The 25,856-nt window shown below is 46.8% G+C and overlaps 2 long non-coding RNA genes and 1 pseudogene across 2 annotated transcripts; all 3 read left to right on the top strand.

Annotated features, from left to right (window-relative positions):
- Window positions 1-7,025: 7,025 nt before the first annotated feature.
- On the top strand, window positions 7,026-7,951 carry LOC130541050 (large ribosomal subunit protein eL43-like; annotated as a pseudogene).
- A 591-nt stretch (window positions 7,952-8,542) lies between these two features.
- Window positions 8,543-21,778, top strand: LOC130541058 (uncharacterized). Its single transcript, XR_008955101.1, has 3 exons — window positions 8,543-8,722; window positions 11,615-11,673; window positions 21,589-21,778. It is a non-coding gene; the product is annotated as an uncharacterized LOC130541058 (long non-coding RNA).
- Window positions 21,779-23,214: 1,436 nt separating this feature from the next.
- LOC130541059 (uncharacterized) lies at window positions 23,215-25,009 on the top strand. The gene is made up of 3 exons (XR_008955102.1): window positions 23,215-23,235; window positions 23,682-23,812; window positions 24,733-25,009. It is a non-coding gene; the product is annotated as an uncharacterized LOC130541059 (long non-coding RNA).
- The last annotated feature ends 847 nt before the right edge of the window (window positions 25,010-25,856 follow it).

The following is a 25,856-nucleotide window of genomic DNA, read 5'->3' as shown; positions in this document are numbered from 1 at the left end:
GGCTGCCTGGGCTCAAGCCATTCTCCTGCGCCCTGCCAAATGGCAGCTCTTGTGGCAAAGGGTGAGGGATGACCCTGTCCTAACCAGGCTGTCCTAGGTATTGGAATAAATTCACCCCTCTCCTTAACCCAAACCTAGGACCTACTACTGGTACCTGGAGCCCAGATGGCAATCCTAGATGTTTCCAGCAGGAGAAGAACTTGGTCTCAAGGGCAGGGCAGGGAGAGGATTCAGAGATGCCCCAGAAATCCCTGCCTCTTCCCTCAACTGAGGGCCATTATTTCTTGTTCCTCTTGGTATTACATTTTAGAGAACCAGATTATATCAGGATTAGAACATCTCCGATAAACAATGACAACAAAAAGAGTTTCTGCTTTTTGAATTATATATACCAGGCACTGTGCTTGTATGATCTTAATTTCACCTTACAATGACCCTGTGAACAGTGAGCTAGGATTGTCCCATTTACAGAAGAGGAAACTAAAATCCAGAAAGAGGCCAGGCTTGGTGGCTCATGCCTGTAATCCCAGCAATTTGGGAGGCCAAAGTGGTGGATCACTTGAGGTCAGGAGTTTGAGACCAGCCTGGCCAACATGGTGAAATCCCGTGTCTACTAAAAATACAAACATTAACCAGGCATGGTGGCAGGCGCCTGTAATCCCAGCTACTCTGGGAGGCTGAGGCAGGAGAATCACCTGAACCCGGGAGGTGGAGGTTGCAGTCAGTCAAGATTGTGCCATTGCACTCCAGGCCGGGCAACAGAGCGAGACTCCATCTCAAAAAATAATAATAAAATAAAATAATGTAAAATATTCAGAAAGAGAAAGTCTCCTAAGGGCTCAAGATATGAAAGAGAGAGCTAGGTATCAATTCAAGCCTGTATGACACCATGGTCCCAAATTTTACTTTGTCCTAAAGGTCATGTAGCCCTGTCTCTGTTTCTACAGGTTGGGAAAAAGGATCAGAGAAGGACAAAAAATTGCCCAAAGTCACATGATGACTAAGTGTTTGAGCTGGTATTTGATGTCTGTCTTCTCTGCCTTGGACACTCAGAATTTATGGAGTCTGAACAACCTCTTGAAAAGACTCATTTCCTTATGTATAAAATGGGGATATGGCCCTTGTTTAGAGGGGATCCTTGGGAGGATGTCATAGAACGGCATGTGCAGGTCGAGCACGGTGGCTCACATCTGTAACCCCAGCACTGTGGGAGGCTGAGGCGGGCGGATCACTTGAGGCTAGGAGTTTGAGACCAGCCTGGCCAACAGGGTGAAACCCTGTCTCTACTAAAAACACAAAAAAACTAGCTGGGTGTGGTGGCACACGCCTGTAATCCCAGCTACTCAGGAGGCTGAGGCAGGAGAATCGCTTGTACCGGGGGGCAGAGGTTGCAGTAAGCCGAGATCATGCCACTGCACTCCAGCCCGGGCGACAGAGCGAGACTCCGTCTCAAAAAAAAAAAAAAAAAAAAAAAAAAAAAAAAAAAAGAATGTCATGTGCAGAGTTCTGGCACATTGTATCATGAAATGTCTGTTTATCGGTGATGATCACCCACTCTCAAGCAGAAAGATCACCAGGGGGCGGCTTGCCCTGTGTCTTGGTTTGGAAGGTTTCAAACATCTTGCTCTCCTCGTTTCATCCAGCCTCTGAAGAAAAAAATCTTGACATTGCATTGCATACATGCTGGAGGAGGCTAGACATGCCTGAGCTGTCTCTGTTCAGGGCCTGTGATTCTGAGCTCAGAAAATCTCCTAGGACCAGCCTTAGTATTGATTCTAAGGTAAGGCTTATTTAGTTTTATTTATTTTCTTATTATTATTTTTTTGAGACGGAGTCCCACTCTGTCACCCGGGCTGGAGTGCAGTGGCACAATCTCGACTCTCTGCAACCTGTACCCCCTGGGTTCCAGCGATTCTCCTGCCTCAGCTTCCCTAGTAGCTGGGGCTACAGGTGTGTACCACTACGCCCGGCTAATTTTTGTATTTTTAGTAGAGACGGGTTTCACCATGTTGGCCAGGCTAGTCTCAAACTCCTTACCTCAGATGATCTGCCTGCCTCAGCCTCCCAAAGTGCTGGGATTACAGGAGTGAGCCACCGTGCCCTGCCTGGTAAGGCTTATTTAGGATGGCACCACAGTATAGGGCATAATTTCTCAACATTAGCACTATTGACATTTGGAGCTGGAAAAGTCTTTGTTTCGGGGGCATGTGAGAGATGTTGTCCTGTAGGATGTTTAATGTCATTCCTAGGCTTTACCCACTAGATGACAGTAGCACTCCACATTCACAGTGATAAAAACCAAAGGTATCTCCAGACATTGCCAAATACCAGCTGGGAGACAAAGCTGCTCTGAATTAAGAACTAGTGTGGGAGAAAGAATGTTAGGTTCTGGTCAGACAGACCTGAGTCTAAAGCCTGTGTCACTTACCAGCTGTGTAACAATGGAACAGTTATCTGTCTCTCCAACCCTTGGTTTCATCAACCATAAAATCCTATACTAACTGCTACCAGTCACTGAATGCTTTCATTGGTACACTGATAAGCTCTTTGCATGGATAGTTTCATTTGATTGTCAATAACAGAATCATGGGACCAGGCACGGTGGCTCACGCCTGTAATCCCAGCACTTTGGGAGGCTGAGGCAGGAGGATGACTTGAGGCCAGGATTTCGAGACCAGCCTGGCCAACATGGTGAAACACCATCTCTCCTAAAAATACAAAAATTAGCTGGGTGTGGTGGTGGGTGCCTGTAATCCCAGCTACTCGGGAGGCTGAAGCAGGAGAATCGTTTGAACCCGGCAGGTGGAGGTTGCAGTGAGCCGAGATCGTGCCATTGCACTCCAGCCTAAACAACAGAGCAAGACTCCACCTCAAAAAACAAACAAAAAAGCCCCCCACCAAACCCCCCAGAATCCTGTAAAGACACTGACCAATGGAAATAGGGAGGAAGATGAGGAGGGAGTGGTCCATATCAGGCATCTTCTCTGTACCTTGCATGAAAGCAGGTGACCTCACATGCATCTCTGCGCTGTCACTGGCTGTGTGATCTTGGGCAAATCACATTTCCCCTGGGGCTCAGTTTCCTCACTGGTGAAAATAATACCAGCTGGGGAATTCTAGAAAGATGGAGGCAATAATGCCTAGCATAGATTTGAATATCCCCAAATCCACAAATAAAAATAGAAAAAAATTCATAAACACATTTACAACAAAACTAAGTGACAAGGCATCTTCATGAACTCCAAAAAATGCGTGGGGACAAATCACCAACAGCCACAAGGCCTGCATGCCATTGGCATCTCTGTGCAGTAGAAACAGAAGGGAAGCAGCAAGGTGTCTGGAGGGCCTGAGACATGGAGAGTGCTAAAATTGCAACATGTATTCACGTGTTGTTGGGAAAACAGCAGCTGAAACTGGAAAGCATTTGCCAACTCCAGTAGTGGGCGAGTGTAAGGTGTTTGCCACACAACCTAAGGTTTAAAGGAGTTTTTAACCCCTGTGAATTACTGAGTCATTTTAACCAGTAATTATAGCATCTTTCCATTTTATCAGCCCCTGTATCCTTGAAAATGAAAGATTCCAAGTGTGGAAGAAAGGAACTACAGATGTAATACAGAATAGATTCCATAAACATCCTATAAAACTCTATTTACATTGGATATATCAATGTGAACTCGAGACTATTTTTAAAGGAAATGTATATGCGTGTATTCATATATATAATACCTAGTTCTAGCTACTAAAAAGACTTAAACCATGATCAATCTTGTAGCAATGAGCATATCTTGCACCCAGATAATAGTTTTGATTAATCCAAATAAAAAGACTTCTTGAAGAAATTACTCATTCCAGATCTGTAGCAGGAAATATACAAAATAAGCCTGGAATATCTTGTCACGCCAATTAACAAGGAAGCTATCGAAGGCTACCAGGATCACACCAAAAGGACTTACAAGCCAGCCTGTGGATGAAACAATTTTAGCTGCAACAAAGACAATACTTGCAGTTGATTGAAACTTATCAAATATGTTTAGCCGGGAGTGGCGGCTCACGCCTGTAATGCCAGCACTTTGGGAGGCTGAGGCGGGCGGATCACCTGAGGTCCGGAGTTCGAGACCAGCCTGACCAACATGGAGAAACTCCGTCTCTACTAAAATACAAAAATTAGCCAGGTATGATGGTGGGTGCCTGTAATCCCAGCTACTGGGGAGGCTGGGACAGGAGAATGTGTTGAACACGGTAGACGGTGGTTGCAGTGAGCCAAGATCATGCCACTGCCTGGGCAGTTGAGCGAGACTCCATCTCAACAAAAAATAAATAAATAAAAATAAAAAGTGGACTCAACTAAACAATAACATCTAGGAATGCACACTCAGATGATTAAGTCATGAAGAAATGCAAGGAAGTAATTAATAGTCGGATTAGTGATTATTTTGGGGGGATGGGCTGTGATTGGTATGGAGTACCTGGTGAGGTGGGGAGGGGAACCCTGAGGTGGCTGAAAAAATTCTGTTTTTTGACCGGGGTGGTGGTTACAGGGTGTTTGCCTTGATATAACTCACTAAGCTACAATTTTTTTTTTTTTTTTGAGATAGTGTCTCACTTTGTTGCCTGGGGTGGAGTACAGTAGTGTGATCTCAGCTCACTGTGGCCTCAGACCTCCCTAGACTCAAGTAATCCTCCTGCTTCAGCCTCCTGAGTAACTGGGGCTACAGGTACGTGCCACCATGCCTGGCTAATTTATGTATTTTTCGTAGAGATGGCATTTCAGGTTTTGCCATGTTCCCCAGGTTGGTCTCAAACTCCTGAGCTCAAGCGATCTACTCACCTCGGCTTCTCAAAGTGGTGGGATTACAGGTGTAAGCCACTGCACCTGGCTGCTACAAATTTAATTTGTGTGGTTCTCTGCAACTGTTTTGCTCTATAATATAAAGGTTTTAAAAAATGAGGACAGCAGTACTTACTTCACACTATGTGTGTGTGCATATGTGTGTTTACATGTACATATACATGTATCTAAATGTATGGTTTCTGTTAGCACCAGGTATATAGGTAGATGCTCACTAAATATGACTTCCATGTGAATTTTGTTCAAAACACTGACCCGTGTGATTTCAGCACCATTACCGACATTACTAACTTGTGTGGCTAATTAAAAATAGTTCATGCTTCCCAACTGGGGCAGAGACTGGAAAAATAAAACAAAATAAAAAATCGTTAATGGTTATTAGGTGATACTATGTGCCAGGCACTGTTTCCAGTGCAACTAATCTAATTGAATCCTTATAACTGTATTATGATTATTCCCATTTTACAGAGAAGAAAACTGAGGCTTAGAGAGATTCCCTGTGGCCACACAGGAGGTGGCAGGGCAGCCTGTTTTGTTTTGTATTATTTTGTTTTGAGGCAGCGTCTCACTCTGTGGCCCAGGCTGGAGTGCAGTGGCACAATCTTGGCTCACTGCAACCTCTGCCTCCTGGGTTCAGGCTATTCTCCTGCCTCAGTCTCCCGAGTAGCTGGGATTACAGGGATATGCCACCACGCCCAGCTAATTTTATTTGCATTTTTAGTAGAGATGGGGTTTTGCCATATTGGCCAGGTTTGTCTCGAATTCCTGGCCTCAAGTGAGCCACCTGCCTTGGCCTCCCAAAGTGCTAGGATTACAGGCATGAGCCACCGCACCTGGCCAGTAGCCTGGTTTGGAACCCAGGCAGTCTGGCTTTCAGCTCTGCCCTCTCATCCACCGTAGCATATGTACCATACTGTTTTTTACTTGGTGTCTAGTGCCCCTGTTTGCAATAATAACTCCCCCTTATGGAGTGCCTGCTAATATGTGTGCCATTCTTTGACATTGACTACCCGAATCTCACATCAACCCTGGAAGGTGAAGGTACTTGTTAGTCTGCATTTGGTGGCTAGGAAAACTAGAACTCAGAGAGCTGAAAAACTTGCTCAAAGTAACAGAGTAAGTAAATGGCAGTAGGTGATGGAGGAGGAGTTTGAATTGGGGACGGGGAGGGTTCATACTCTGACCCTTGGGATTCTAAAGAACAAAGTGTCCTATACTCTTAAACAGATGCTCATCTGATGGGTCTGACCCAGTTTGAGGTCATGCGTTGCCCAACCAGTGGTCCGGAGCCTGGCTTGGCTTGAGAAGTGTCCAGACGCAGGCTGGGGGAAGTCAGAGGCTTGGCAAACACCAGACATGTTTGACCCCAATCAGAGGGTCGTGCAAAGCTTGTGACCCCCTGGGCCTGGGGTTCCCTAAGGAGCAAGAGACTCCTGTTTCTCCATGTGCCAGCCTTGTGCTCACAAGCTGCAGAATCAGGTCCTAGAACGAAGCTGGCCACCTCTCGGGACAGGGTAAAGAGATGCCCATGGGTTGGCTGTGCAGATTTCCCAGAAGTGGGAAGAACCTGGCTGTGTTTTTGTGGTCACACATTGATTTCCCAACCTGAGTCAGCATGGCTGCTTGGAGGTACAGTATGTCCCCTCTGTTCCCAGGGGCCCTGGATCCCAGCCTGGCTGAAGCATTTCCAAAACAGGGCCTGGAATAGTGAGGGAAATGGAAGGGGTGGAGATCCCAAATCCCCTCCGTCAGTACCAGCCACCCACCACTGTATTAATAACGCCCAGCATGGACTGAGTTCTTACCAGGTGCCGGGTCCCGTGCTAAGCATGTCGTATGTATTCACTTAACTAACCTTACAGAGATGCAGTGGAGTAGAGGCTCTTCCATTTAACGAAGGAGTAAACAGACTCAGAGAAGCCACATCACTTGTAAATGGTCCCACGTAGATGGAATTTGCAGGTCTGTGATTGTGGAATTCTGGAGTGTTAGCTCCGCAAATTCACTACTTCACTCAGCCCTCACCACAAACCCCCACCCAGTAAGGTGCTGCCACCCGCAGTAAGGATATGAAAAAACTGAGGCTGGGGGTGGTGGACATGACTTGTAAGATGTTTCTAGAAAGCTCTGCTGTGATAACCAGTAACTGTTTTTTAAAAGCCCAGTCCAACTCTCTGGGCTCGGACCTAGTTCGCGGTGACATGGCCAAACCTACCAAGAAAGTCGGGATCGTCGGTAAATACGGGACCCGCTATGGGGCCTCCCTCTGGAAAATGGTGAAGAAAGTTGAAATCAGCCAGCACGCCAAGTACACTTGCTCTTTCTGTGGCAAAACCAAGATGAAGAGATGAGCTGCGGGGATCTGGCACTGTGGTCCCTGCATGAAGACGGTGGCTGGCGGTGCCTGGACATACAATACCACCTCCGCTATCACGGTAAAGTCGCCATCAGAAGCCTGAAGGAGTTGAAAGACCAGTGGACGCTCCTCTACTCTTTGAGACATCACTGGCCTGTAATAAATGGGTTAATTTACGTAACAAGAACAACAAAAAAGAGCCCAGTCCAAACCCACAGCTGCTAAAATTTGGCCATGGCTACCCAAAACCCCCACATTTACTATTACCCCTATACCCACCACATTCTCCTAGGATGGGAAGAGGAAGCAAAGAGTTCTTTGGTGACCATCTCCCTGGAAGGGTGGAATGGGGTCATGGGGGCTCTTCCGTGAGAGGGGCCACTATATGTAGAGATTAATGTGTGGCCATTATGAGGGGGCCCAGTGGTCTCGTGGGCATGGACATCTAGAGGCTGAGAGAAACGGGCTGCCTGGCTGAATCGGTGAAGGAGCCAGTGTGGGCGTGCTAAGGTAAGCCACATTCCCAGGACTTTCAGAGCACAGGCTGCTGGCTGGAGTGTTTCCCATGGGCCAGTGTTGGCAGAGAGCACCTACAAGGGGTCCTCTTGGGTCCTGTCCCCTAGAGCCTCCTGGAGGGGCAGAGGTGTGGCAGCAGCAAGAAGCTTGAGTTGGATGTTGGGTTCCTAAGGGCTGATGAAGGACTTGCAAGGGACCCCTATGAGGAGAGGTACATCCCCCAAGGTTAAGAGTGAGAGGGCCCCTGTGACAGTGGCCGTCTCCATGGAGCCCACGACAGAAAGGGGCAGCTTGAAGCCAGCCAGGATGGTGGCAGCTCAAGGGAGACCCTTCCTCTCCCCTTGCCATCTCCAACACCCCCCACTGTACCCCACGGGTGGGTGAGGGAAGGAGAGATAGAGAAGGAGCCACCCACACCGCCTCCCTGAAGCAGGCCTGAGGGTGAGGGGAGAAGGTTTAAACCCAAATCAAATTGGGAATTTTGGTTAGAAGCTTGACTGGACATTCTCATTTCTAAATTGAGGTTGTGTTTGTGACCTAAAGTGACCATAGAATTGCCTGTTTCCTCAGAACAAGCAGAAGAATAATGGGGAGATTTCACCCAGTGGCAGGGAAAATGTTTCTCCACCAAATACATCTTAGAAAGGACACTGGGAGATACAAATTAAGGTATGCTTTGATTATGTCACAGGCTGGGTTTGTTCAACATGCTGGTCTCAGTGAGAAGGAGGATTCTCCAAAACAAGTCTAGGTAGTGAATGTTCCAGAATATTCTAGAACTTGATTCATTAGGCAGGCAAGAAGTGTGCCTCTGGGAACCTCTTGAGCCCTTCATGGGCTAGCACACCAACATCATCCCCCCAGATGCTTCAGTTGTTGGCTTCTAATGGCTTACTATTTCCATTTCTACGGAGAACTGCCATCTCAGGAATCACCTCACCCTGGAGTTTATTCCCCTCACCCACAGGGTGGCTGGCAGCCAACAGCTGACTCGTACAGAGGTACACAAAGCCAGCCTTTTTGCTAGACTTTACCTGAGACCACATCTTTTCTTGTTTCCCTCCCTGTCTTGCTTCCCTTCATCCCTTACAGGTTCTTTCCTTTATAAATCACACAGTACCTAATCTTTGCTTCAGGCTCTGTGTCTGAGGAGCTGAAAATGATTCTGGGCATCAGGAGGTGCTTTTGTGACTGGGCTCTTTCACTAGGTCTGAGCTAGGTAATCCATTAGCGAAACTTCTAGATCCTAAATCAAACTACATAGATTCAAATCACAGCACCATTACTTCACTGCTGTGTGACCTTGGCCAGTGACTAGTTACTACATCCCAGTTTTCTCATCTGTCATACAGAAGGCAAACACTGACCCACCTCACAGGGCTTTGCAAGGATTCAACATACAAAAGCACCTAGGATAGTGCCTGGCACAATCGATGGTGCCATTGTTATTCCTCCAGGCTAACAGCACTGACTAAGTGCAAAGGAAGTGGCTTTTTGCCATCTAGTTGAGGATGCTGTATCCTGGGGTAAGTGGCCAGATCATAGGATGGCTGTGGTTCAATTGTAATAAAATAATCACCCTTGGCCAGGCTGGTGGCTCACACCTGTAATCCAGCATTTTGGGAGGCTGAAGCAGGTGGATCACCTGACATCAGGAGTTCGAGACCAGCCTGGCTAACATGGTGAAACCTTGTCTCCACTAAAAATACAAAAATTAGCCAGGCATGGTGGTGCGTGCCTGTAATCCCAGCTACTCGGGAGGCTGAGGCAGGAGAATCACTTGAACCTGGGAGGCGGAGGTTGCAGTGAGCTGAGATTGCAACACTGCACGAGACTCCATCTCAAAAACAACAACAACAAAAACCCACCGCTTATGGAACCCCTACTATGTCCCAGTCCCTGTTCTATGTGCTGCGTATGTGCTTATATGCTAGTTCACTCTGTCTTCACTACCTTTCAAAACTGATGTAATTATCTCCTTTTTTATTTGAGATGCAGTCTCGCTCTGTTGCCAGGCTGGAGTACAGTGGCACGATCTTGACTCACTGCAACCTCCGCCTCCTGGGTTCATGCGATTCTCCTGCCTCAGCCTCCCGAGTAGCTGGGACTACAGGTGCACGCCACCATGCCCAGCTAATTTTTGTATTTTCAGTAGAGATGGGGTTTCACCATGTTGGCCAGGATGGTCTCGATCTCTTGACCTCATGATCTGCCTGCCTCAGCCTCCTAAAGTGCTGGGATTACAGGCGTGAGCCACCGCACCCGGCCAATTATCTCCATTTTACACATGAAAACACTGAGGTCCAGACAGTCTAAGAAACCATCTATTAGATCCACAGGTTAAAAAAAATGAGTGCATCTAAAATGACTCTAATTAAAAAGGCCAGACTGGGAAGTAGTTTGCAGTTTCTTAAAAAGTTAAACACACGCTTATGTGACCAGCAATTGTATTCCTGCGTAATGAAAGCATTTGTCCTCTCAAAGACGTGTACATGAGTGTTCATAGCAGTTTTATTTGTAATAGGCAAAAACTGGGGGAAACAATGACATGCCCAGGGGCATGGGTGAAGAAACTGTGGCTTCTGTATCTTTCTTTGTTGTTTGTTTGAGACAAAATGGAGTGCAGTGGTGCGATCACGGCTCACTGCAGCTCGACCTTAGGGCTCAAGCGATTCTCCCACCTCAACCTCCTGAGTAGCTGAGACTGCAGACAGGCACATGCCACCATGCCTGGCTAATTTTTTGGTGTTTAGTAGAGACACGGTTTCGCTATGTGGCCCAGGCTGGTCTCAAACTCCTGGGCTCAAGTGATCTGCTCGTCTCAGCCTCTCAAAGTGTTGGGATTACAGGTGTGAGCCACCGTGCTTCATCTGTGAGATCTATTAGCTTGGTGCAAAAGTAATTGCGGTTTTTGCCATTAAAAGTAATGGCAAAATGGCCGGGCATGGTGATTCATGCCTGAATGAGAGAAGTCAGACAGAAAGAGTACATATTTGCGGGGTGCAGCGGCTCACGCCTGTAATCCTAGCACTTTGAGAGGCTGAGGTGGGCGGATCACCTGAAGCCAGGAGTTCGAGACTACTAAAAATACAAAAAAAAAAAAAAAAAAAAAATTAGCCAGGTATGGTAGCGCACGCCTGTGATCCCAGCTACTAGGGAGGCTGAGGCAGGAGAATTGCTTGAACCCCCGGGGGGCAGAGGTTTCAGTGACCCGAGATTTCACCACTGCACTCCAGCCTGGGCAACAGAGAGGCTCTGTCTCAAAAAAAAAAAAAAAAAAAAATTAAGACAGAGTACATATAGCATGATTTCATTTCTATAAAATCCCAGAAAATGTAAAGCCATCTATAGTGAAAGAAAGCAACCTATATTGGTGATGGTTACCTGGGAATGGGGTGGTGGGATGAATGGGGGATGACTTATAAACGAGCATGAAGCTTTTGGAAGCAATGGAAACACTTGGCATCTTGATTGTGGTGATGGTTCCTTGGGTATGTACATATGTTGAAACTCATCAGATTATTCAATTTAAGTATGTTTAGTTTATTGAACATCATTATATCTCAACAATGCTGCTTATTTTTTATTTTTATTTTTGAGACTGAGTCTCACTTTGTCACCCAGGCACGTTCTTGGCTCACTGCAACCTCCACCTTCTGGGTTCAAATGATTCTCCTGCCTCAGCCTCCCGAGTAGCTGGGATTACAGGTGTGCATCACCACGCCCAGCTAATTTTTGTATTTTTAGTAGAGATGGGGTTTCACCATGTTGGCCAGTCTGGTCTCGAACTCCTGACCTCAGGTGACCCGCCTGCCTTGGCCTCCCAAAGTGTTGGAATTACAGACGTGAACCACTGTGTCTGGCGATAATGCTGATTTTTTTTTTTAAACTAGAGTGGCACAATGAAGATTTGAACCCACGTATGTCTCACTGGACATATGCCCAGGAACTGGTAAGTTATAAAAAGACCTTCTTTATTGGCTGGAGACATAGAATTAGTCCAAACGGTGTCACCTCCAGGAAGCCTTACTGTCACTTCCATGGAGGACAGTGGCTGGGCCCACACCACCCTCCTGCCTGTCTTCAGCCTTTGCCAGTGGATCCTTTTCCCAATTCGAAGACTCCCCTGACATCCTCCTCCATGTTGTCCTCCAAATGTGCTGGCTGAGAGCCCAGCGCCTGAATCAGAGGGACCTGGGTTTGAATCCCACCTCTGCCATTGAACACCAGCTGTCTGACCTTGACTGTGTTCCTTCGCTTCTCTGGGCTTCAGATTCCCCATCTGAATAATAATAGAAGCTACCTTGGGATTGCCTCAAGGATCAAATGCGAGAGAGTTCACCTTAAACAATGAGTGGAGGGCCTGGTGTGTAATAAAGCACTCAATAAATGTTAACTATTATTGATCTTCACCTGGGCAGTGGCTGCTGACTGTTTAAGTTTCTCAGCCTTTGAATCAGTTGCTTCCGACCCAGCTCTATTTATTGACATGGAAAGATGCCCAAAGCGTACTGCTGAAGGGAAAAAAGCAGGCTACAAAAGAATATATGCCTCACAGGCCATTTTAAAGATCAAAGCTAACAATGGACATCTAGCTTCTAGTAGGGTACCTGGGACACAGGAAGCTGTCACTGAAAGCTAGCTGTGACTATTAGTAATATGAAAGCATTTTTGTAGTCCGTATGATGCCACATTCAAATATTATGTGAGTTCCTGTGAAACGAGATGATATTTGCAATGTGCTTGCATCAAAGGGAGGTAGAGCTGCGTGTTCCCTTCTGTCTTCCTTCTGACACATTTCAGGGAGTGATCATGGGCAGGGCTTGAGTTGGCCTTGGGACCCATTGATTTGATGTGAATTTTGCTACTTTTTTTTTTTTTTAAGAGACAGAGTCTCACAGTTTGGACTGCAGTGGCTATTCACAGGCGTGATCCCACCACTGATCAGGGCGTGAGATTTGACCTGCTCTGTTTCCAGCCTGGGCCAGTTCACCTCTCCTTAGGCAACCTGGTGTTTCTTTGCTCCCAGGAGGTCATGTTTTGGTCCTTTTTTATGTGGCACTGGAATGAAAGAAAATAAAAACATTGCCCTTTGGCATTGAGACTACAAACTTGGGTTTAGGGTGCTCTTTGTAAGAACTGAGGTACTATAACAAATTAAACACTCGAGGGCGCTCCAGTCTATCAGCAATAGAGAGAAATACAAAAAGCCATGATAATAACGATGCTGTATGAATGCTGCTGTTACATTTAACAATGCTGTTTACGTTTAACATTGAGTTCTTACTATGAGACCCTAAAATGTAGCAAGAGAGTCACAAACTTTATCACATTTTAACCTTGCAAACATCCCATCAGTTAGGGAATATTATCAAAGATTTTATAATAGGGCATATCGCTCTGTGGGATTTAAAAAATTTGTGTATTATATATATACATACATATATATATGTATATATATAATTTTTTTTGAGACAGGGTCTCACTCTGTCGCCCAGGCTGGAGTGCAGTGGCACAATTGTGGCTCACAGTAGCCGAGATCTCCTGGGCTCAAGCAATCCTCCTGCCTCAGCCTTCCAAGAAGCTGGGACTACGGGTATGCACAACCATACCTGGCTGATTTTTTAATTTTTCTGTAGAGACAGGGTCTTGCCATGTTGCCCAAGCTGGCCTTTGACCTCCCAAAGTACTGGGATTACAGACATGAGCCACTGCAACTGGCCTAAAAATATTTTTTTATGGAGTTGTAATTCACAAGTGTTGTAAAAGGTAAAAACATTAAGTGTACAGCTTGGTGAATTGTTACATGTGTATACACACAGGTAACCTCCATCCAGATCAAGATGTAAAGCTTTTCTAATATCCTTTCTACTCACTCCTACTCCCACCCAAGGAAACCATGCTCCTGATTCTATTACCATTTATTCGTTTTGCTTATTTCTGAACTTCACATAAATGGAATCATACATATGCAAACTTTAGGGTTGCCATAAAAATTCAGGATGTCATTTTTTTTTTTTTGAGATGGAGTCTTGCCCTTTCACCCAGGCTGGAGTGCAATGACATGATCTCAGCTCACTGCAATCTCCACCTCCCAGGTTCAAGTGATTCTCCTGTCTCAGCCTCCCAAGTAGCTGGGATTACAAGCACGTGCCACCATGCCTGGCTAATTTTTTTTTTTTTTTTGTATCTTTAGTAGAGACAGGGTTTCACCATGTTGGCCAGGCTGGTCTCAAACTCCTGACCTCATGATCCTCCCGTCTTGGCCTCCCAAAGTGCTGGGATTACAGGCATGAGCCACCGCACCTGGCCTCAATGTGCTCTTCTTAATCACTGTATAGTATTCTTTTTCTTTGTCTTTTTTTTAGAGATGGGGGTCTTGGTATATTGCCCAAGCTGGTCTCAAACTCCTGAGCTCAAGTAATTCACCTGCTTCAGCCTTCCAAAGTGTTGGGATTACAGGCATGAACCACGGTTCCCAGCCCATGAGCCACTCAATTGCTCTATAGTATTCTATTGTACAAATGTACCACCATGTACTTATTCCTTCTACTGTCGGTGGCCAAGGGTGGGTTATCTTAGAAAAGCAGTGTAGAAAAGTAAGTGAATGCACTGTGGTATCAGAGGCCTGGGGGATTTGTCTCTTAGCTCCACCTCTTACTTGTGACCTTAGCCAAGTTACTTAATCTCCTTATGCCTCAGCTAACTCCACATTAATATGGACTAATAATAGTACCTCAAATGCTGTTGTATGGTTTAAAGGAGATATTCCATATAAACCACCTCAAATTAGTCCCAGCACAGAGTTAACTCAGTACATGTTATCTGTGTCATACCCATGAAACCTAGGAGAAGACTGAAGTTCAGAGGCTTGAAGATACTTGCTCAAAGTCACACACCCAGTATGTAACAGATCCCTTTGTCATGGATATTGACTAAATTAGAGTCATTCATTCATTCAACTTTTTTTTTTGCACATCTATTATGTGCCAAGCACTCTTTTAGGACCTGAAACAGCCAGAAAGTTTCTACCGATATGAAACGTACATTCTTTTTATTTTTTTGAGATGGGGTCTCACTCTGTTGCCCAGGCTGCAGTGCAGTGGCGCAATCTTGGCTCGCTGCAACCTCTACCTCCCAGGGCTCAAGCGATCCTCCCACCTCAGCCTCCCAATTAGTTGGGACTACAGCTGCACGTTGCAACACCTTAGGGAGGTCTCACTAAGTTGCCCAGGCTGGTCTCAAACTCCTGGGCTCAAGTGATCCTCCTGCCTTGGCCTCCCAAAGTGCTGGGATTACAGGTGTGAGCCACTGTCTCCAGCCTAAATCAAATTCTTACTTATAGAAAGAAGCTTATAGACATGGCAAGGTGCCTGGAATATCTTGTTTAGTGTGTATATGTGTGTATATATATATGTATATATGTGTGTATACACACACACACATATATATATGTATATATACATATATATGTGTATATACATATATAAAATCAGGTCCTAAGACCATAAGCAGGTGTGGTATGTCTGCATGGAGCCCCGTCTGGGGATACACTGAACAACCCTTTAAATAGCACTTATTCTGTGTTGCGTGCTGTGCTAAGCACTCCACAAATGGTTAGCTTGTTTCATGCTCCTAACATTTAATACCCTATGTGTGACAGGTGCTGCCATTATACAGTTTTGCAGGTAAAGAAATAGGCAGCGGAGAGGCTACACTCTAGCATGGTTAGGTTGCAAGCCAGCACGTGGCCCTGGGCACTTTGGTCTGAGTCTGTGCTCTTGACTGCTTAGCTCTGCTACCTCTGCTAAGAGCATTTCTCTCTGGGTAGTAAAATTTCCACATTTTGAACTTTCTTATTTGTACTTCTCTTTATTGGTTGAGCTTTTGTGATAAGTAGGTTCCGTTTTCATTTAAAAAATTACTGGAGTTCTAATATGGGTTTTTGATGTCTTTAAGAATTAACTATGAACGCCTGCAGGGAAGGCTAGAATCCTAAGAGGGAGTCATTTTGCCAAAGGGTCAAACCACTCCAGTCTCTTTTTGTGGCAATGAGATTACTGTCCTTGGTGTTGAGGACCCAGGGGCCAGCCCTGACTTCCTCCCACCCACTGTGATCCTGGGCAAGTCCCTGGTGTCCCTGTCACTACCTTCCAACAGCGAGGCACCTGGCATGGAGTGGCCCTTAATAAATATCCATTGGATAGAGGAAGAATGAACCACTGTCTCCTCTGGGCCTTGCTCCACCTCCACCACCACCAAAATCTGCTCCCTGCCTATCCTTGGGGCCTTGAGAATTAACGAATGAATGAAGTCACTGTAAAGTGCTCATTATTTACAGGTTTTTATATTTATTTATTTTGAGACAGAGTCTCACTCTGTGGCCCAGGCTGGAGTGCAATGGCACGATCTTGGTTCACTGCAACCTCCGCCTCCCGGGTTCAAGTGATTCTCCTGCCTCAGCCTCCTGAGTAGCTGGGATTACAGGCACCCGCCACCATGCCCAGCTAATTTTTGTATTTTTAGTAGAGATGGGGTTTCACCATGTCGGTCAGGCTGGTCTTGAACCCTTGACCTCAAGCGATCCGCCCACCTTGGCCTCCCAAAGTGCTGGGATTGCAGGTGTGAGCCACCACACCTGGCCTTGTTTGTAGGTTTTTAGAAAGGCAAACAGCAAGCAACATCAGACCCAACCAGACGGATAACGAATGGTGACCCCCCCCAGGCTAGGGGAGTGTCCTTCCAAGCGTCCCTGAAACCAATGTGCAGGCCACATCAGAGACAGGCCCAGGCCTCCCAGCAGCAAGGGCTGCTGGGAGTTTCCTGCCGGTGACCACCCCCACCTCGTGACCCGGCTCCTATCACCCCAGCCTCAGAAAGGCTGGGCCGCAGGGCCATAAATGCCTGCTATCATCAGTCCGTATCTCTAGAGCTGGGCTGTTTGCCAGGAGCCCTGCAATTATTTTTATTACATACAAGTCCTATAATTAATTTTTATCACTGTTTTCTCACAGCCACCTTGCAAGGAGGGCTAGTTTTGCTCTCTTTTGGTTTGGAGTTGGGGGAACTGGAACCCAGGCCTTGAAGGGGTTTCATGGAATTTCCTGGCTTTGCCCAAAGCTCTAGAAAGGGTTAGGGTTTGAATTCATAGACCGTGCTGGGGTCCGAGCAGAGAGTTGGCAGCAAGGTGGGGTGGGTGGTGGAGAATAGCCATTCAGAGTAGACGAAAGCCCTGAGGCTTGGCTGCTGCTTAGCTGTGTGACCTTAGGCAAGTCACTCAAACTCTCTGTGCCTTAGGTCCTTTTGTTTTGTTTTGTTTTGTTTTGTTTTTGAGACGGAGTTTCACTCTTGTTGCCCAGGCAGGAATGCAATGGTGCGATCTCGGCTCACCGCAACCTCCCGGGTTCAAGCGATTCTCCTACCTCAGCTTCCTGAGTAGCTGGGATTATAGGCATGCACCACTACACCCAGCTAATTTTGTATTTTTAGTAGAAATGGGGTTTCTCCATGTTTGTCAGGCTGGTCTCTAACTCCTGACCTCAGGTGATCTGCCCGCCTAGGCCTCCCAAAGTGCTGGGATTATAGGTGTGAGCTACCGCGCCCGGCTCCCCCCACCGTTTTTGTTTTTTTTTAAGATACATGGTCTTGATCTGTTGCCCGGGCTGAAGTGCAGTGGCCTGATCATAGCTCACTGCAGCCTTGAGCTCCTGGGCTCAAATGTTCCTCTCGCCTCAACTTCCTGAGCAGCTAGGACTACAGGCAGGCATCACCGAGCCCAGCTAATTCGAAAAATCTTTTTTGGTAGAGATGGGGGTTTTACTATGTTGCCCAGGCTGGTCTTGAACTCCTGGCCACAAGCAATCCTCCCATCTCGGCCTCCCAAAATTCTGAGATTAATAGGCATGAACCACTGTTCCTGGCTGTGCCTTAGGAAGGAATAACAGTACTCACCTCATCAGTTAGTACAGATGAGTGATCAGTAACTGAGGTTCTATTGACTCTTGAGTCGGAAACTGGATTCATCCAGGACCTGTCCCACTGGATGACTTGGTCATGCCCCTTGCCATCTCTGAGCCTCAGATGCCTCATCTGTAAAATGGACATCATCTTGCCTGCCGCACCCCCTGGTCTCTCATCTCTAGTCGCATCGGTCTTCACAGCTTCCAACTGCCCCCAGCTTTGCCTTGTTAACTCCCAATTATCCACTCAGATGTTCTTCCTTCTCTCCCTCCCTTCTTCTCTTCACTCATTTAATAAATATTTTGTGACACCTGCTATGTGCCAGGTGATGGATAAGACAGGCAAAATCATTGTCTTCATGAAGGGGAGATAGACAATAAACTAAAAAAAGAAAAAAAGGGCCGGGCACAGTGTCTCACGTCCATAATCCCAGCATTTTGGGAGGCCGAGGCAGGCAGATCACCCGAGGTCAGGAGTTCAAGACCAGCCTGGCCAACATGGTGAAATCCCGTCTCTACTAAAAATACAAAAAAATAGACAGGCATGGTGGTGGGTGCCCATAATGCCAGCTACTTGGGAGGCTGAGGCAGGAGAATAGCTTGAACCCGGGAGGCAGAGGTTGCATTGAGCCGAGATCTTGCCATGCACTCCAGCCTGGGTGACAGAGCGAGATTCCATCTCAAAAAAAAAAAAAAAGGAAAAAAGAAAGAAAACCCCAAATAAACAAGGGAATTGCAGACTGTAATCAGCATTTCCTAAGGGGAAGTTATAGTACCCTAAGAGGAAGTAACTGGGAAGGTTCCTTCCTAGAAAGGCCTCTCCAAGGAGACACTTTTGTTTTTTCATTTTGTTTTTTGTTTTTTGTTCTTTTTGAAACAGGGTCTGGCTCTGTTGTCCAGGCTGGAGTTCAGTGGTGAGCGCAGCCCTGACAATTGTATTCTTTTCACCTATTCAGCAAAGGGTTGTCAGATGCTTCCCATACTTGGAATGGATTATTTCCTCATTTGTTTTCCCTTCTATCCAAACATAATCCTGCTTTGTCCAGAGAAATATTTCCAAATGGTAATGGTTTCTGTGTATGTGTTTCAAAAAATTTTACATAAATTTTGAAGTATAACACACGTACGGCTTGGCATGATGGCTAATGCCTGTAATCCTAACACTTTGGGATGCTGAGTCGGGAGGATCACTAGAGCCCAGGAGTTGGAGGCTAGCTTGGGCAACATAGCAAACCCCCTGCCTCTACAAATAATAATAATAAATTAGCCAGGCATGGTGGCACGTGCCTGTATGTAGTCCCAGCTACTCGGGAGGCTGAGGTGGGAGGATTGCCTGAGCCTCAGAAGGTGGAGGCTGCAGTGAGCTGTGATGGTGCCACTGCACTCCAGCCTGGGTGACAAATATTTCAACTCAAAAGAAAACAAAAACCAAAAAACAGACATCAAAAAATACACAAACTCAAGTGTGCAGCTCAATGAATCATCGCAAACAGAACCCCCATGCCACTGGGACCCAGATGAAGAAATGGAACCCAGCCAGGCTCCCAGAAGTCTTCCCTTTGCCCCTCCCAATCACTCACTAGCACCCCTCTCCAGGGTAACCACAAGCCTGACTCCTGACACCAGAGATGAATCTTGTCTGTTGTTAAACATTAAAGAAACGGAATAACACAGGATGTAGTCTTTTGTGTCTGGCTTATGTTTGTGAGATTCATCCATATTTTTCATAGCTAGAGTTTATTCTTATTACTGTATAGTGTTCTTCCATTGAATGAATATGCCACAGTTTCAAATAGTTTTTTGTTTTATTTTGTTTTTTAAGACAGAGTCTTGCTCTGTCGCCCAGGCTGGAGTGCAGTGGTGCAATCTCGGCTCACTGCAACCTCCATCTCCCGGGTTCAAGCAATTCTCTACCTCAGACTCCCGACTAGCTGGGGTTACAGATGCCCGCCACCACGCCTGGCTAATTTTTGTATTTTTAATAGAGACGGGGTTTCACCATCTTGGCCAGACCTCATGATCCACCTGCCTCAGCCTCCCAAAGTGCTGGGATTACAGTCATGAGCCACCGCACCTGGCCAGTGTTGTTGTGGTTGTTGTTTTTAACAGCTTTCCTGATAATCTGAGCATACATTCAATTCGGGCAGGGCAGCGGTGGAAGGAGAGCAGGAACTGGGTTTGACCCACAGGCACGTTTTGTTTCACACACCTTGTGTTTTTGTATTGTTGTCATTGAATTAGTTGCTGATGAAGATGGATGTTTGTCTCCTCCTGAAGGATCTGCCATTGCTGGTCCCCAATTCCAAGTGCCTGGAGTTGAGTCCTGGCTGCATCTTCTCAGCTCATGCATTCTATTCCCGTTTGCCACAGTCTCCACCACTCCCTGTTGCCCTAAAACCACTCACGGACATCACCCACCTGGCCCTGTAAACATTTGAGTCTTCCATTCTAGCTTTAATTCAGCAGAGGTGGCCAAAAATGCTTTATTCTAAGGTCTGCACAACAATGGGCTAATCAAGCAACTCAAGTTAGTTTATACGTGGCCTCCATAGTGTTAAACTTTGGGATGCATATTTCAGTGTTCAAAAATGTATTGTCATTATTACTATTTCAAAAATGTTTTAAAATATATTTCCATTATTATTATTATCATCATTATTGATATTATTACTGTCTCCAAAGACGTTTTAAAAATATATTTGCCTGGCGTGGTGGCTCACGCCTGTAATCCCAGCACTTTGGGAGGCCGAGGTAGGCAGATCACTTGAAGTCAGGAGTTTGAGACCAGCCTGGCCAAAATGGTGAAACTCCGTCTCTACTAAAAATACAAAAATTAGCTGCGCATAGTGGTGCATGCTTGTAATCCCAGCTACTTGGGAGGAGGCTGAGGCTAAAGAATCGCTTGAGGCCGGGAGGTAGAGGTTGCAGTGAGCTAAGATCATGTCACTGCACTCCAGCCTGGGTGACAGAGCGAGACTTCCTCTCAAAAAATAAAAAATAAAAATATATTCAAATATATAGTACGGGTCAAATTAAATATGGCAACTCTGGACCCAGATGGCCTGGAATCAAATCCTGGCTTTACTACTCAGGAGTTGTGTGAACTCAGGCAATTACAGAAACTTTCTGTGCGATTGTATAAAGAGAGATGTTAATATTTACCTTGCTGGGTTCTTATAAAGATTAAATGAGCTAATACTTGTGAAGTCAGTGCCTGGCACAAAATAAGTATTCAACATATATTGTTTGTTTGTTTACTTATTTATTTATTTATTTTGAGATGGAGTCTCGCTCTGTTGCCCAGGCTGGAGTCCAGTGGCATGATCTTGGCTCACTGCAACCTCTGCCTGCCGGGTTGAAGCGATTCTCCTGCCTCAGCCTCCCAAGTAGGTAGAATTACAGGCATCTGCCACCACTCCCAGCTAATTTTTGTGTTTTTAGTAGAGACGGGGTTTCGCCATGTTGGCCAGGCTGGTCTCATACTCCTGACCTCAAGTGATTCGCCCGAGTCAGCCTCCCTAAGTGCTGGGATTACAGGCGTGAGCCACTGTGTCGGGCAGCTAGCTATTTATTCTCTTTAAAATTAGTATGGGCAAGCTGATCATTTGACCTGCTGGGGTCATCAGCCATCCTAATCTGCTGAGACTGAGGGAGAGTTTCAGGACACAGGACTTTCAGAGCTAAAACTAGACAAGTCCTGGGCAAAAGAGGATGAGTTGGTCACCCTAGCCCTGCCTAACGGTAATATTTCACTCCAGTTTAACAGACTGACCTTTTACTTTTATTAAATTACAGGTTTAATGTTGAAAATGATATTTGCACTACGTATTGTAGAACCCCTCTCAAGCATCCCTATGATATAATTTCTGCAAAACACTAATCTTGCTTACATTTTCCTCACGTTACAGATTGGGAAAGTGAGGCCCAGGGGTGCAAACCAGTCCAATATTAGCGGCAGAACTCTTCCCTAGACCCGTCTTGAAGCTGCTGCCCCATCATTTCCTCCAGGTAGCTGGTGGATACTGTTTATCTGGTGCTCGCTACTCACTAGGTAACACTGTAAGTGATTTTCATTAAATTTAATCTCATTCAATCTTAGGAGGTGGGTTCTACCATTATAACCATTTTAGAGACGGGGTGCTCATAGTTGTCTTCTGTCCCACTCACCCACCCATACCCCTGGGACTAGAATTCATTCATTTGGTACATCTTTGCCTGATTGTGGTTTCCTTGGAACTTTTGTTACAGGGAAACTCACCAGGGTTTCCTGGGTCTTGTTTAGCCATTGAGCCTAAACTTCTGTCTGTTTTAAGACTTTAAGACTTTTTTTGGGGGGGGTGGGGGGGACAGAGTCTTGCTCTGTCACCCAGGTTGGAGTGCAGTGGCGCAATCTCAGCCCACTGCAACCTCCACCTCCCAGATTCAAGCAGTTCTCCCTGCCTCAGCCTCCCGAGTAGTGGCTTGGGATTACAGGTGCTCACCACCATGCCCAGATAATTTTTTTTTTTTTTTTTGGTATTTTTGGTAGAGACAGGGTTTCACCATGTTGGCCAGTCTGGTTTCAAACTCCTGACCTCAGGTGATCCGCCCACCTTGGACTCCCAAAATGCTGGGATTACAGGCGTGAGCCACTGCGCCTGGCCTTGTTTTAAGATATTTTTAAAGGACCTTTTGTTTCAATTGGCAAATGTCTGCTGCTCTCCTACTACTGGGGCTATGTGGTGACTGACAAAGAGACTTTGCCCTCAAGGACTCGAGGCTGCTGGGGAACCCCGCTCACCAGGGTCTCTCTCCACTGCACTATGGCCAGCTTGAGGGCAAGGATGGGGTCTTTTCATCTCTGTGTCACTAAGAGGAGATCAACAGCAAGTGTGGAAACTGGCAGATCACACCACAAAGCAGAGAGGCCAGCAGGAGTCCAGGATCCCAGCCATGAACTGTCGGGCTTCAGGCAGGGAGCAGTGGGAGACCCAAAGTCTCCGTGCTATTGATATTTGGGGCTGGCTAATTCTGTTGTGGGGGATGTCCTGTGCGGAGCAGGATGGTTAGCACTATCTGTTGCCTCTGCCAGTAGCATCTTCTCTACCAGTCATGACAACCTAAAGTGTCTCCAGACATCACCGAATGTCCCCTGGGGGCAAAGTTACCCCAGATTGTGAACCACTGGCTTAACTGAAGCAAACTTAATGAAGGAAGTGTTTGCAGAGGTGAGGCATGCAGGGACTGGCAACAGTGGGGAGCTGTTAGCACCCCAAGGCCAAAGAGGTGAGAGAGAGAATGGTGTTACTTGACCCAGAGATAGCTGGAGCCATATAAGTGAGGCTAAGACAGGAGTTAAGACCATGGAGAAATTCAGCCACTGCCAAAATTAAGGCAAAACAGGGAGGGAACTGGGGGTGGCATAAACATGCCCAGTTCTCCCTCATCCTGCCCTTTTATCTCTGCCGATTCCTCCCCTTGGCTGAATGTATTGTGATGTCAGAAGGCACAGGTGCCTCCAGGCCACAGAGCAGGACAGACAGGGTTGGAGATTGGACCACTTGTGTGTGGATGAGGTGGGTAAGCAGAGAAGAACCATCACAGGGAGGCAGGAACAGGCCCCAGAAGACAGGACATTTGTGTACTTCTTGGAGGACATGTACTTCTCCAGTTGGAGAAAGCTGGGAAAGCGTATCTCACCAGCAGGAAGAGCAGGCATGAAGCCATGGAGCTCTGAGACAGCCTGGCTCCCTGCATTGTTTATTTAATTGTGATTGTTTGTTTGATTGATTCTGCTCTGTGTGCATGTGGTGAAAGTAAAACATTTCAAAAGGTACAAAAGGGCATAAAATGAGAAGTACGTCTTCCTCCCACCCCGACCCCAGCTACCCAGCCCCCCAACACCCACCCCGAAAGCCATCTCACTCTCCCGTCTCTCATCGCCTTCCGGAAATAGTTGGTGCACATGCTAGCTTGTGTCACTTAAACTCCTAATTTGATTTAATTTCACGGGTGTTTGCAGAGCCCCTACTGTGTGCAAAGAAATGAACTGAGCTCTCTGGCCTCACACCCTAAGCCCAACCCTGATCCACTAAGCACTGGCAGCTTCAGGCCCACCACTGCTGGCCTCCCATCTCTTTCTCCAAGCAATGGGTAAGCCTGTCACAGTTATGTTGTTCAATTTATTTTATTTTATTTTATTTTTTGAGGTGGAGTCTTGCTGTGTCACCCAGGCTGGAGTGCAGTGTAGCTATCTCAGCTCACTGCAACCTCTGTCTCCCGGGTTCAAGCGATTCTCCCACTGCAGCCTCCTGAATAGCTGGGATTACAGGCACCCGCCACTACGCCCTGCTAATTTTTGAGTTTTTAGTAGAGATGGGGTTTGAACATGTTGGCCAGGCTGGTCTTAAACTCCTGGCCTCAAGTGATCCACCTGTCTCGGTCTCCCAAAGTGCTGGGATTACAGGTGTGAGCCACCATGCCCGGCTTCAATGGATGTTTTGTGGATTGAACTGAATTAAAACTGAACCATCGGTGAGAAGCAAATTATAATGCAGGAGACACATAAACCTTGGGTGTGGTTCAGGAGACCATGTGTTTTGGGGAGAGGAGTGAGGGTTCTGTCTCCAAAGACTTGCTCTTGCTGGAGCCAATGGACAGTTAGTTGTCTAAGAAGGGAATGCCTATAGTGTGACCTAGAGGGGGCGCTAGAGTGTGAGCAGGTTGGGACTTGATCTGGCTTTGTGGGACTTGATCTGGCTTAGATCAGTCCAGGGAAGATCAGATATTGCCTGGCTACCCCCAGCTGGTGTCTGTAGCCCTTGGGGGAGTTTAAGACCAGGAAAGGGGAGTTTCTGGCCAGCTGCAGAAATGGGGAATTCCACAAACAACATGTAAACTTGTCAGTGCCTGGAAGCAAACAACCAAATCTGGGTATCAGATGCCCAGGCAGAAGCCGGGAGGCCAGAGCAGCCCAGGTCTCCAGGAGCAGACAACGACCAGGCTCTCCCTTGCCTGCCCTGCTCTTCCCTGCTGATGTCTTGTTTTCTCAACACCCGGCTCTTTCCTGACAGTGCCTGTGTGTTGAGCACTTCCGGACAAACACACCCGCCATGATGGACCACATTTCTGTGCAGATGCTGAGTACACACCGTCTCCCACTCCCACGGCTGCTTTGCAAGGACAGTGTTAATGATCCTCACTCTGTAAACAAGGAAAACTGAAGCTCAGAAAGGAGGGATGGAGGGCGGTAAGGTTGGGCATCCTACACGTATGGTGATATCATTGAACATTTTGTGTTGAAGAATGATGAGTGTTGAACACAGAATCAGAGAATTTTACTTTATTTTATTTTTTGAGAAGGAGTCTCAATCTGTCACCCAGGCTGGAGTGCAGTGGCGCGATCTCGGCTCAGGGCAACTTCCACCTCCTGGGTTCAAGGGATCCTCCTGCCTCAGCCTCCCGAGTTGCAGGGATCACAGGCGTGCACTACCAGGCCCGGCTAATTGTTTTGTGTTTTTAGTGGAGACGGGGTTTCACAATGTTGGCCAGGCTGGTCTCAAACTCCTGACCTCAAGTGATCTGCCCACCTTGGCCTCGCAAAGTACTGGGATTACAGGCGTGAGCCACTGTGCCTGGCCAAGAATTTTAGAATCATAAAATCTAGGAGTCCTGGGCTCCCAGGTTACCAGTATAACCCACACTGCCACCAACTCCCTGTCCATTCCCCACACTGTAAATGAAATGTCTCTCTGGGGCCCACCTCCCATTCACTCAGGCCTCTTCTCTCACCTGGGATCTTGTTCCAGACTTGTCTCTTGTCTCTCCTCCTTCCAAACCCGTACACAGGAGCCAGAGGCATCTTTCCAAACTACCAAGCAGATTGTGCCACTCTGCTGCCCCTTAAAACCCTTCCCTGGCTCCCCTTTGCCCTCAGGATAAAGTTCAAACTCCTTGACATGGTTTACTAGGTTCTCAGTCATCTGGCCACAGTCTGGCCACTCTGCCTTCTACCGCCCCCCACCCCCAACTCTATACCAACCCATACAGAACTCGTTTTGCTTCACCAGATGTGCTGGATGCTGGCTCTCTCCCCCGACCCCTGGACCTTTGCACTGGCTGTTCCTGCTACCTGGAACACAGTCTACAACACCACCTCCTTCTCTGGTTGAAGTCCTCTCTCTTCCTGTTTGCTCTG

This window comes from Pan paniscus, chromosome 21 (assembly GCF_029289425.2).
Source record: "Pan paniscus chromosome 21, NHGRI_mPanPan1-v2.0_pri, whole genome shotgun sequence".
Classification (NCBI taxonomy): Eukaryota; Metazoa; Chordata; class Mammalia; order Primates; family Hominidae; genus Pan; species Pan paniscus.
This window is presented reverse-complemented; position numbering and strand designations above follow the sequence as displayed.